Source organism: Octopus bimaculoides, chromosome 5 (genome assembly GCF_001194135.2).
Source record: "Octopus bimaculoides isolate UCB-OBI-ISO-001 chromosome 5, ASM119413v2, whole genome shotgun sequence".
Lineage (NCBI taxonomy): Eukaryota > Metazoa > Mollusca > Cephalopoda > Octopoda > Octopodidae > Octopus > Octopus bimaculoides.
This window is the reverse complement of record NC_068985.1, coordinates 5,146,746-5,158,002: the sequence shown is the minus strand read 5'-3', so window position 1 is coordinate 5,158,002 and position 11,257 is coordinate 5,146,746. Positions and strand designations below refer to the sequence as shown.

General features: G+C 39.3%; 1 protein-coding gene across 5 annotated transcripts in view; it reads left to right on the top strand.

The window, feature by feature from the left end:
- Nucleotides 1-11,257, top strand: part of LOC106876232 (glycoprotein 3-alpha-L-fucosyltransferase A) — a 561,369-nt gene that overhangs the window by 454,435 nt on the left and 95,677 nt on the right. For 2 of the 5 annotated variants that reach the window (XM_014924709.2, XM_014924707.2), the window contains exon 1: nt 2,209-2,323. The exons of the other annotated variants lie outside the window; for them this stretch is intronic. The gene's annotated coding sequence lies outside the window, so the exon portion shown is untranslated. Of the gene's footprint in view, nt 1-2,208; nt 2,324-11,257 lie in introns of those variants that run through there. 5 annotated transcript variants of the gene reach the window in all.

Genomic DNA, 11,257 nt, shown 5'->3' with positions numbered 1-11,257 from the left:
ATATCTGTAAAAATTCATTGAATTTCATTTTTTTAAATATGTATTTTTGATAAGGTTCATTTTCACAAGAACCGAAACATGTTGGCGAAACTCATATATATATATATATATATGTATGTATGTATGTATGTATGTATGTGTATGTGTATATATATATTTGTGTGTCTGTGTTTGTCGATAAATTAAGTACCAGTTGCGTACTGAGGTCGGTGTAATCGACTGGGCCCCTCCCAAAACATTTCGTGCCTTGTGCCTAGGGCAGAAATTAATATGCATTTGTTTACGTGTGCGTGTGTGTGTGTGTGTGTTTGTGAGTTCGTGTGTATCAGTCGGAATGCCACTTACCCCCCATACCTTACTTACCTTATTCTATTTTATAGAGTTGTCATAAAACTTTTCGAGTGCACTTGGAATGGTGATTTCGCAACATATTTATTGTTCCTCTTACTTTACATTCTCAAGTCATTTTTATGGTTGTCTTCCCTCACAACTCTGTATACCAAACAGCTTTCAAAACAAGAACGTTTCATTTTTTTAACGAGTTACTTTAATTTATGTCGCGTAACCTTAATAATAATCTTGTCTGTTTGGTAGTAACTGAATCCATCTCTGTATGTAACAATGTGCTGTTATTAGAAAGTGTGGAGGCGCAATGGCCCAGTGGTTAAGGCAGCGGAATCGAGGTCGTAGGATCACGGTTTCAATTCCCAGACCAGGCGTTGTGAGTGTTTATTGAGCGAAAACACCTAAAGCCCCACAAGGCTACGGCAGTGGATGGTAGGGAACTCTGTTGTACTCTTTCACCACAACTTTCTCTCGTTATTGCGCGAAAACACCTATAACTCCACGAGGTTCCGGTAGGGGGGTGGAAATCCCTGCAGTACTCTTTCACTTCAACTTTCTCTCACTCTTTCTTCCTGTTTCTCTTGTACCCGTATTTCAAAGGGCCAGTCTTGTCACACTGTGTGTCACGCTCAATCTCCTCCGAGAACTATATTAGGGGTACACGTGTCTGTGGATTGCTCAGCTACTTGCACATTAATTTCACGAACAGGCTGTTCCTTTGATCGGGTCACCTAGAACACTCGTCGAATGCCATCCATATTAAAAAGTAATTCCTAACACTTTATCAAATTACTGCCCCCACCGAGAACATTGCTCAGTGTTTCGGAAGAAAATAGGCAGTACAAGCAGTAACATTCACCGCCAGGATACTCCGAGTACATATATGAATATATGAACCTACCTCGAAGCAGGAGACGCAAATGAGGGCAAAATCCCTTATTCACCAAGTACCACGTAGCAGAGGAGGCTCTCAATAATAGCAGTGTAGCAAAATGGCAGTACCCTAGCATGGCCACAGCGTCGAGATTAAATTGATAAAAAAAGTATATATGTGTACGGATATATATATATATATATATATATATATATATATATATATATATATATATATATATATATATATATATATATATATATATACATACATATCTATACACACACACACACGCACACATGTATATATATATATATATATGTGTGTGTGTGTGTGTGTGTGTGTGTGTGTGTATGTGTGTGTCAATTTAATACACAGCGAAGAGAGCTACTAGTAGTTTAACGCTTTTGTGATCCTTTAACTGGACGTATTTATAAAATACGCCGTGTATCTCCAAGCAGTCTTTCAGGCTCTGTTTATACGTCATACATTTTAAAAACAACGACACAGAAAATAAGATAGAACATGAAAGAAGAAAACGTGTAGAAGGTTGATGCAAAAAATGGAACGAGAAAAAGGAAACGAAATCGAGAAGACTAAGGAGGCATACGGCGTGGTGTTTAGGATGCTGCATTCACGATTGGGAGATCGGGGCTTTCGAACAAAACACTTTTTTGGAATGAAGTTGTTACAATCTACTTAGCTGTAAATGGGTTACCCCGGCGATGATGTTGTCAACCCTTCTGATGAGGGAGTGGAGGGTTTTGGCCTGCTCACCTAACCAGTGTGGTGGCATCATTTGAAAGCTAAAATGATACAAAATGCATTGTGACCGGCGCTCTATAACACCATCCGACACTCTTGTCGATTACGATTACATGATATAAATGCGTGTATACACACAGACACATAAGCACCACACTTCAATGATGACGTTATAGTCCTCTTCAAACACATCCTTCTCTTATTAATCTATTGTCATATTACAAATATTTATTTCGGAAACCAAACTGTATAAACGCCCAAGCTGATCCTAACACAACCAAAATCTAAACGCAAAATCTTATCTAATGGAGAAATTTACCCTTTACATCATTTCAACAAGTAAGATCTACGTCTATTGTTGTTTTGGTTTCTCTCCTCTTTTGGTCCGTTGCCTTCTTTCCTCTGTCAATAATGTTGCGCTATTTTTAGGGGCGAGATGCTTAGCGGTTTTTCGTCTCTCTTTACGTTCTGATTTCAAATTCCGCTGAGGTCGACTTTGCCTTTCATCCTTTCGGGATCGATAAATTGAGTATCATTTGCGTACTGGGTCGATCTAATCGACCGGATCCCTCCCGAAAAACTTCGGACATTATGCCTAGAGTAGAAAAGAATAGTGTTACACTATTCCTCACATCAATTCGCTCAAAGCACAAGATGATGAGGAAGCCATTACATATTTGTCCTGCATGTTAGAAATAGCAGTCAAATTTCCTTAAATCACATCATTTCTTAGTAAGAACAAGAGGACATCGCACATTTTATAGTATTGTATTCCTATAATAAACATAAAGGCGCAACAGTCACTGTCGGAACGCTTTTGATCATGACTGACTGGCCTATGGCTAAACAGCAGTAACAACAGCAGCGAGTGTCTTTATTGCAATTATAATACTGATCGAACAAGTGTTAAATCCATTTTAAAAATGCAGCACAGTTGTGTCTTCATTACAATATCTGGAAGTCAGCGTGACATGTCGTTAGTAGTGAAACGACAGCTGAAAACTACACTAAAACATGCATATACACAGTTACTCCCACACATACATAAGAACAAAAAAAATTATTGTCCTATTCATGTATTTTAAGATCTGCTAGTAAAACATAGCAGGATAGTATGAGGAAGTTAGTGAGAGAAGCTTTTGGAAATACAAGAAAAGAAAAACCAAATAAACTGGAAGAACAAAAGACAACAACAAGAAACCAACGTTCTATTTTGTAATTTTACTAAATTCCGAGACATTCACCTTAAACAGAATAAGAGTCTGTTCTTCCAAGGGTATTCAGTACTATTCGATATTTGTTCGATGAGTTAAATTCCAGGATTGGCTGGAATTTGGTTATTGACGACAAGTTCTACGAGGGGTTTTTCAGAACATTTTCATTGTTTTTTGTTTATTTGTTTTTTCCTTGTCTTTTAAGATGATCGATTTTTTCCCCCTTCATTGATTATCTTTGGTTAAATGTCATGTCAGATTTATCTCAATATTATGCGGCAGGCGAAGAATATTTAAGAAAATAAGAAGTTAAATAAGAAGGATCAATAACGAAAGTGAACCGGCAATAGGAAAAGTGAGAGAAAGAACCAGATCAAGTGAAAGAGGAAGAGGAAGACCGAGGAAGACAGAGAAAAAGAGAGACAGCTGCAATTTATCAAGTGAATGTGGTGTGGACGTACCAGATACAGTGTCGACATTCCACTTAGATACTTCAGAAGGCACTTAATTCTCACACAGTCCACTTAGAAGGAGAAACATGTGTGGTGCGAGCGAACGAATTGGCTCCAATCTGGTGGCCTGACAGGATAGATTTAGCAGGAGCTGTTTTTTAAATCATATCCTACTGTCGTATATAAAGACTGAACATACAGCATAAAGTAGTCCTTAATGTCATGGCTGGAAAGGCTTTTATTATAGGTCCCGTCTGTCAGGGTAGACCATAACTAAAACAAGTGCAATTTTAAAATATGGATTATTTCGTTTTTAGGTTGAACTAGAAATGAATGTTTGTTTTATGATAAGTCCATGATACACAGATGCATTAGGAATTAGAAATTCAGCAGCTTCTTCTTGCAGAATTGACATCCACAGACTAGTTTCGGGGTATTTTCCCCTTATCCAGCAGGCGTCGAAACTAGTCTGTGGATGTCAAACCAGAATTAGAAATTGTTCTGAAGAATGAGGTCACCGGAAACCTCAATTAGTTAACGTGCTAAAATTGTTTGACATTAACATCGAAACAAGTAGATTTTAAGTATTTCGTGTTATTCGTGTTGTTAGTATGTATATTATGGGTGGGAAACACGATGAAAAACTGGTTCTTCATTATTGTAGCTTTAATATAAACTTTCGCTTTGTTGATACTAACAACAATTCAATTAAGAATTTAGATATTAAATGTAGCTTAGGGAGAGGGCGCTAAGCTGTGGTCAGTAAAATTGCAATGTTATTGTCAGTTCGAATATGCATGATGTACGTTCGAACTGGGGAACAAGCTACTCACTACGTTTTGTCACAGCGAACATATGCCGTTCGTTGAAAAACGGTGTGTATACATCTAGATCAGCTCGCAGCGTTACCTACCCAGACTGTGAGGTGTATCGTGGCCCTCCGTCGGTTGCGACGACGAGGGTTCCAGTTGATCTGATCAAGGGAACAGCCTGCTTGTGAAATTAACGTGCAAGTGGCTGAGCACTCCACAAACACGTGTGCCCTTAATATATTTCTCGGGGAGGTTCAGCGTGACACAGAGTGTGACAAGGCTAGCCCTTTGAAATACAGGTACAACAGATGCGGGAAGAAAGAGTGAGAGAAAGTTGTGGTGAAAGAGTACAGCAGGGTTCACTACCATCCTTTGCCGGAGCCTCGTGGAGCTTTAGGAGTTTTCGCTCAATAAACACTCACAATGCTGCCCTAACCACTGGGTCATTGCTCCTCCACCTGAGTTGTATACACACCAGTTGTCAACAAACGAGATATATTTTCCGTGACAAAACGCAGTGAGTAGCTTGTTCCCCAGTTTGAACATGCATCAAGCATATTCGAACTGATGATGACAATACAATTAAATGTAGTGAACATTAATAGATCAGTTAGAAACAACAAGAGAGTCAAGAAAGGAAATGATTCGTGAAAATTAGTAAAACTGTCTCAGAATATGTTTTGATTTGTTAGATTTCCTTTACAGAGTATAGTCGGCGCCATTCTTGCAGACATAATGGTGAGAACATCATTACGAGGTGGCATCGAAAGGTTCCCGGACGAGTTATGGTTAATAAAAAATAACTTAGTTTAGACTGAGTTTTAGCATCATCCTCTTCGGAATAGTCACCTTGCGCCGCAGCACTACACCGATTCCAACGTTTCTGCTTCTTTTGGAATCCGACCTGGAAGTCGTTTTCCGTGAGTCGAGGACTTTTAAGGGATTCGCTCCAGATCTTGACAACGCTGTTAAACGGTGGCCTTTGAGCTGCATTTTCATCTTGGCGAAGAGTTGAAAGTCCGCGTCTGTTAAATCTGATGAATAAGATGGGTGCGGAAATAATACTATGTCTTATTTGGCGAGGAGAGTTTGGTGACAGGGTGCATTGTCGTTGTCAAGAATTAGTTCTTCGCGCTCCACAGATCCGGACGCTTTCGCCGAAAGTCCTCCCTCGAACGCTTCAAAGCGCCGCAGTAGAACTCTCGATCGACGGTTTGGTCCTGAGGGACGAATTCTCGATGCACAATACCATATTTCCGGGGTGATACCTATGGCAGGTCTTCCAGATCGCTCGTTGTCTTCCAGGGACGTTCTTCCACTTTTGAAGCTCCCGTTCCACTCGAAACATTTGGGAGGAAGGGATTAAGCCGATTACATCGACCCCTCCCCCCACACTCACCCTCACCCCAACTCAGTGCGTAACTAGTACTTAATTTATCGACTCCGAAAAGATGAAAGGCAAAGTCGACCTCGACGAAATTTGAACTCAAAATGTAGCGGCAGACGAAATACTGCTCAGCATTTCGCCCGGCGTGCTAACCACTCTGCCAGCTCGCTGCCTTCTTCCTCACACTAAATATAACATACACTCATTAATTTCTGTCTAATCCCTCTCTATCTATCTATCTATCTATCTATCATGTGAAGGCGCGTGGCTTAGTGGTTAGAGCGTCGAGCTTACGATTGTGAGGTTGTGAGCTAGATTCCTGGACCAGGTTGCGTGCTGTATTCTTGAGCAAGACACTTTATTTCACGTTGCTTGAATTCACTCAGTATTAGAATGTGTTGTGACGTCACTGGTGCCAAGCTGTATCGGCCCCTTTGCCTTTCCTTTGGATAACATTGGTGGCATGGAGAGGGGAAGCTGGTATGCATAGGCGACTGCTGGTCTTCCATAAACAACCTTGCCCGGACTTGTGCCTCGTGGGGTAACTTTCTAGATGCAATCCCATAGTCATTCATGTCCGAAGGGGGTCACCTTTCACCCTATCTATCTGTCTGTCTGTCTGTCTGTCTGTCTGGCTGGCTGGCTGGCTGGCTGGCTGGCTGGCTGGCTGACTGGCTATTTATCTGTCAATGTATGTATCTTTGCATCTATCTCTCTATCCATTTATCTATCTTGCTCTCAAATTCACTTAGTATAAAAACTTCAGCAATTTTATCATGTTACTTCTTTAATTCCGCCCTCCTCTGCTATATGGTTCCACCCATATTCTTTCCAACTCTTCTTTTACGCAGGCTTTCTCTCACAATTTGTTCCACTTCACTTGATATCTTGTTCGCCTTACAATATGTCTACCTTATTGGTTGCTGGGTATTTTTATCACCATTCGACCGTCTCACTGCTCCACTTCTCTATTTATCAATACTCTCTCTTTCTTTCACATGCAACAGCACAGTCACTGCTTTCTCTTTCCACATTCCGATAGCGGGACAGAAAGGGAGAGTTCAATCACGAAAAACAACTCCGTGGCTAGTCATTTCATTATATCTGTCTATCGCTATCTGTCTGACTGCCTGTCTACCTATCACTCTATCTACACACACACACACACTTAAATACATACATATATATTCACACACGCAGACATATATACATACATACATATATATAAAGAGAGACGGAGAGAAAGAGAGAAAGCTAGTATTTCCATTTGTCTTCCCTCTATACCCTCCTACGTCACGTAATCTCCCTCTGTTGCAGTTTTTATATTTTCAACATCATTTTTTTTCTCACCATTTATAATACACTTCTGTTCCACATTATTTCGTTGGTTGAACTTTGATCTCGTTTCTAACCTCAACTTTTCAAATATTCATATTTCCTTTGCTTGTTATATTTCCTTATTACATTTCCATATAACACTATGACCATCTCTCAACACTGTAATAACCACCACCACCACCCCGACGCTGCTGACGCCGACACCACCATCTGGACAGCATTATCCCATCAGTTATTATTAAATTATAGCAACAGCCATTAATTAAAACATTTTCCCCTTACACAACATATATTTTGTCACTGTAGTTTTTAAGTGCCCTCAAGTAATGAGATAAAGTTAAGAAAGAACAAAACACGATGTTATTTTTATCCATTTGAAAATGTTATTTCTGTTCTTAATCATTGCCCCCCAAATCCCATCCCAAACCGCTTTATCGTAAAAATAATCCTAAATAAACGATAAAGAAATAAAACTTCAGAATCTTAAGGAAACACATCGCCAAAAATATAGGAAGTTAATAAAATTCATAAAATGAGAGAAATTCGTCTGCCGTGAGGATTAATGAGTTTGCCCGGGGCACATCTTCGGGAAACAAGATAGAGAAGTGCTTTGGAAGTGTGTCCCATCACATTTCTCCGAAAAAGAATTCTGCTGGAAGCGTCAAAAATAAATTCTTCAAATAGACTTTCTTCAGTACAAACACTTCTGAGACGTTGAGTTGTTAAAGTGCTTGTCTAGCCAACTTATGTGTTGTACGTTAATACTTTGCAGTAAACGGTTTACTATGTCCGATTATAACTTAGAACTGAAGTAAAATTCGTCGGTTTCCGTTTTAAGTACCACAGTTAAAATATATATGCTGTGAAATAATAAAAAAAAGTACTGGCTCTAATTGGCACTGCATAATGAGGTGATAAAATGGAAAATGACTTTGAAATGAGTGTGATTGAGAAGTGAAGTGAAAGATAAGAATTAAAGATATTGATAGATAGATAGATAGATAGATAGATAGATAGATAGACAGACAGACAGACAGACAGACAGACAGACAGACAGACAGACAGACAGACAGACAGACAGACAGATAGATAGATAGATAGATAGATAGATAGGTAAGTAAGTAAGTAGGTAGAGGAGGAGGAGAGACAGACAGGAAGAAATTTAATCATAACCAAAAATAAAACTTAATAATGAAATGCCAAAAATTGATTCCAGTGTAGATTTGCTTTGCGTAAAAGCTCTTCACGTAGATACAATTAATGTTTTCTCTACGAACAAAAGCACAAGTCCGTCTTTGCACGTCCTTTTCGGGTGCAAAAATGGAATTTCTAGCGGTATTTTCATGTTGTATTATCAGTTGAAATGATTTCAGATCGGTATAGTTTAATTCTATTTTGTCATGGCATATTTTCACCAGTTTCTGTGGATAATATTAGAAATACAACCAGAGTCTTACAAATACGTCGTTGCACTGCAGACAGTTCCTTAAGGGAAAAAAATCTTTTCTACTTTTAAGTATTTGCTGAGGAATTAATATCAAATAATAAAGAATATACATTTATTTCTATATATTTCTATATATTTTTTTCTATTTTTCCTCATTATTTCCATGAGATAAAATGGTCATCTCACTGGTAGTCGTGAATAGTACTATTTCATCCTTTTTTTAACTCGTCAGCATGACATAACATGAGACTTGAAATCAAATAAGCTGAACTCATTTCTTTTTCTTCTTCTTCTAACTGTGGAGAAAAGAGATAATCTTCCCCTGCTGATATACATTCAGCATACTTATGATCCAAATCATACAGTGATGGTTCATCTACTGTGGAGAAATTATAGATAACGAACGGAGACGGATAGTGAGAGGAGGAGGTGATGTTTGCTACTCGTTACTAAAGTACCATAAGAGTGCTTTAAGAACTTGTGAAAATACTCACCACTGCACGTATCTTGTACCTTTAACCTTCTATTTGTTTCAGTCATTTAACTACGACCATGCTGGAGCACTGCCTTGAAAATTTTTTAATCGAATGAATCGTCTCCAGTACTTATTCTTTTAAAGTCTTGCACTAATTCCATCAGTATCTTTGCCGAACCGCTTATTTACGCGGACGTAAACACCAGCATCAGTTGTTAAGGCGGTTCGTTGCGCTCTTGAGCCCAACCTCATTTCACGTAGCCCCAGTACACTCAGTTGCGAACGGGACTAAACATCCGATCAGCACTTGCTGCCTGAGCCAGCCAGGTCACATCATTCGAAAGCTAAAACACTTGCAAAGTACATTATGACCAACAATGTATAACAGCGTCTGATAGCCTGGACGATACCAGGCTGTTTTATTGGTTTCAAATTTTAGCTCAAGGCCAGCAGCTTAGAGGCGGGGCTAAGTCGATTAAATAGACCCCAGTGTTCAACTGGTATTTCTTTTATCGACCCTGAAAGGATAAAAGGGAAAGCCGACCTCGACGGAATTTGAACTCAGAACGTGAAGACGGACGAAATATCGCTAAGCATTTTGTCCGGAGTGCTAACGATTCTGTCAGCTCGGCGCCTTATACCGTGATATTGTGTTGTATTATATAATATCATTATTAGATTATATTTCTGTAATAAATGTATTCAGTATATATGTTACCATAAGTACTCAAATAAAAATGAGACATACCGACTGGTGTAAATAATTCCACTGTGGTACTGTTGTTGTTGTTGTTGGCACTCCGTCGTTTACGACGTCGAGGGTTCCAGTTGATCCGATCAACGGAACAGCCTGCTCGTGAAATTAGCGTGCAAGTGGCTGAGCACTCCACAGACATGTGTACCCTTAACGTAGTTCTCGGGGATATTCAGCGTGACACAGTGCGACAGGCACAACAGAAAGAGGAAGTAAGAGTGAGAGAAAGTTGTGGTGGAAGAGTACAGCAGAGTTCGCCACCATCCCTTGGCGGAGCCTCGTGGAGCTTTAAGTGTTTTCGCTCAATAAACACTCACAACGCCTGGTCTGGGAATCGAAACCGCGATCCTATAACCGCGAGTCCGCTGCCCTAACCACTGGGCCATTGCGCCTCCACACTGCAAACCTTGTAAAGCAAGTTGAATTTACAAATTAAAGATAATAGCTTCAATGTACTTCGTACCAATATTTCTAGTCACATTATGATATATCATTATTCATAACCTAACCGAATTAGCGAATTCCTCTTAAATGACTGACTAAATTACAGTTGACATTGTGTTAATTCCTATAAAATAACCGATAGCTAAGCGATGACATTAGTATCCATGCTACGCCTGCAAAGCACAGATGAGAACTATTTTCACAGATAATTGCAAGTGCTTTGGCAGTGTTTTGAAATAAATTAGCCAAACTTTTAATAATCAAGAATGCGTTGGTTAATGAAGTGCTTCACAGCTTTGTTTCACCGGTCATTGGGATCGTTATCAAATGACTCTTGGAGCAGTAAACACCTAGCGGTACAACACGAGCACTTCTATTGGAAAACCATCATACAGAAACCTAATAGCCTTGATGATTTCCAATTAACTGTAAGTTACAGATGTTTGTTTTCATTCCAAATGTATTAAAACAAGAGAATCCATTTTGTGAAAGTTTCCCCAGCACACGTTGAGCCAATCAAGTACTTGAAACTGACTGGAGCGAAGTATTAACAGGTAGACTTATACAGCGAACTTCACTCAAAAGAGGACCTCACTTTATGTGGCAAGCATTTATTTATCTTCTCTTTTACTTGCCTTAGTTATTAGACTACGGCCATTTTGTTGCACGCCGGGCGAAATGCTTAGCGGTATGTATTTCGTCTGTCTTTACGTTCTGAGTTCAAATTCTGAGGTCGACTTTGCCTTTCATCCTTTCAGGGTCGATAAATTAAGTACCAGTTGCGTACTGGGGTCCATCTAATCGACTGGGTCCCTCCCCAAAACTTTCAGGCCTTGGGCCTAGAGTAGAAAAGAATATATATATATATATATATATATATATATTACAAACTGAAAAGAGAACTTGACAAAAGTAACTGAATTAGCATAGAATAATGGTTCCATATTTTT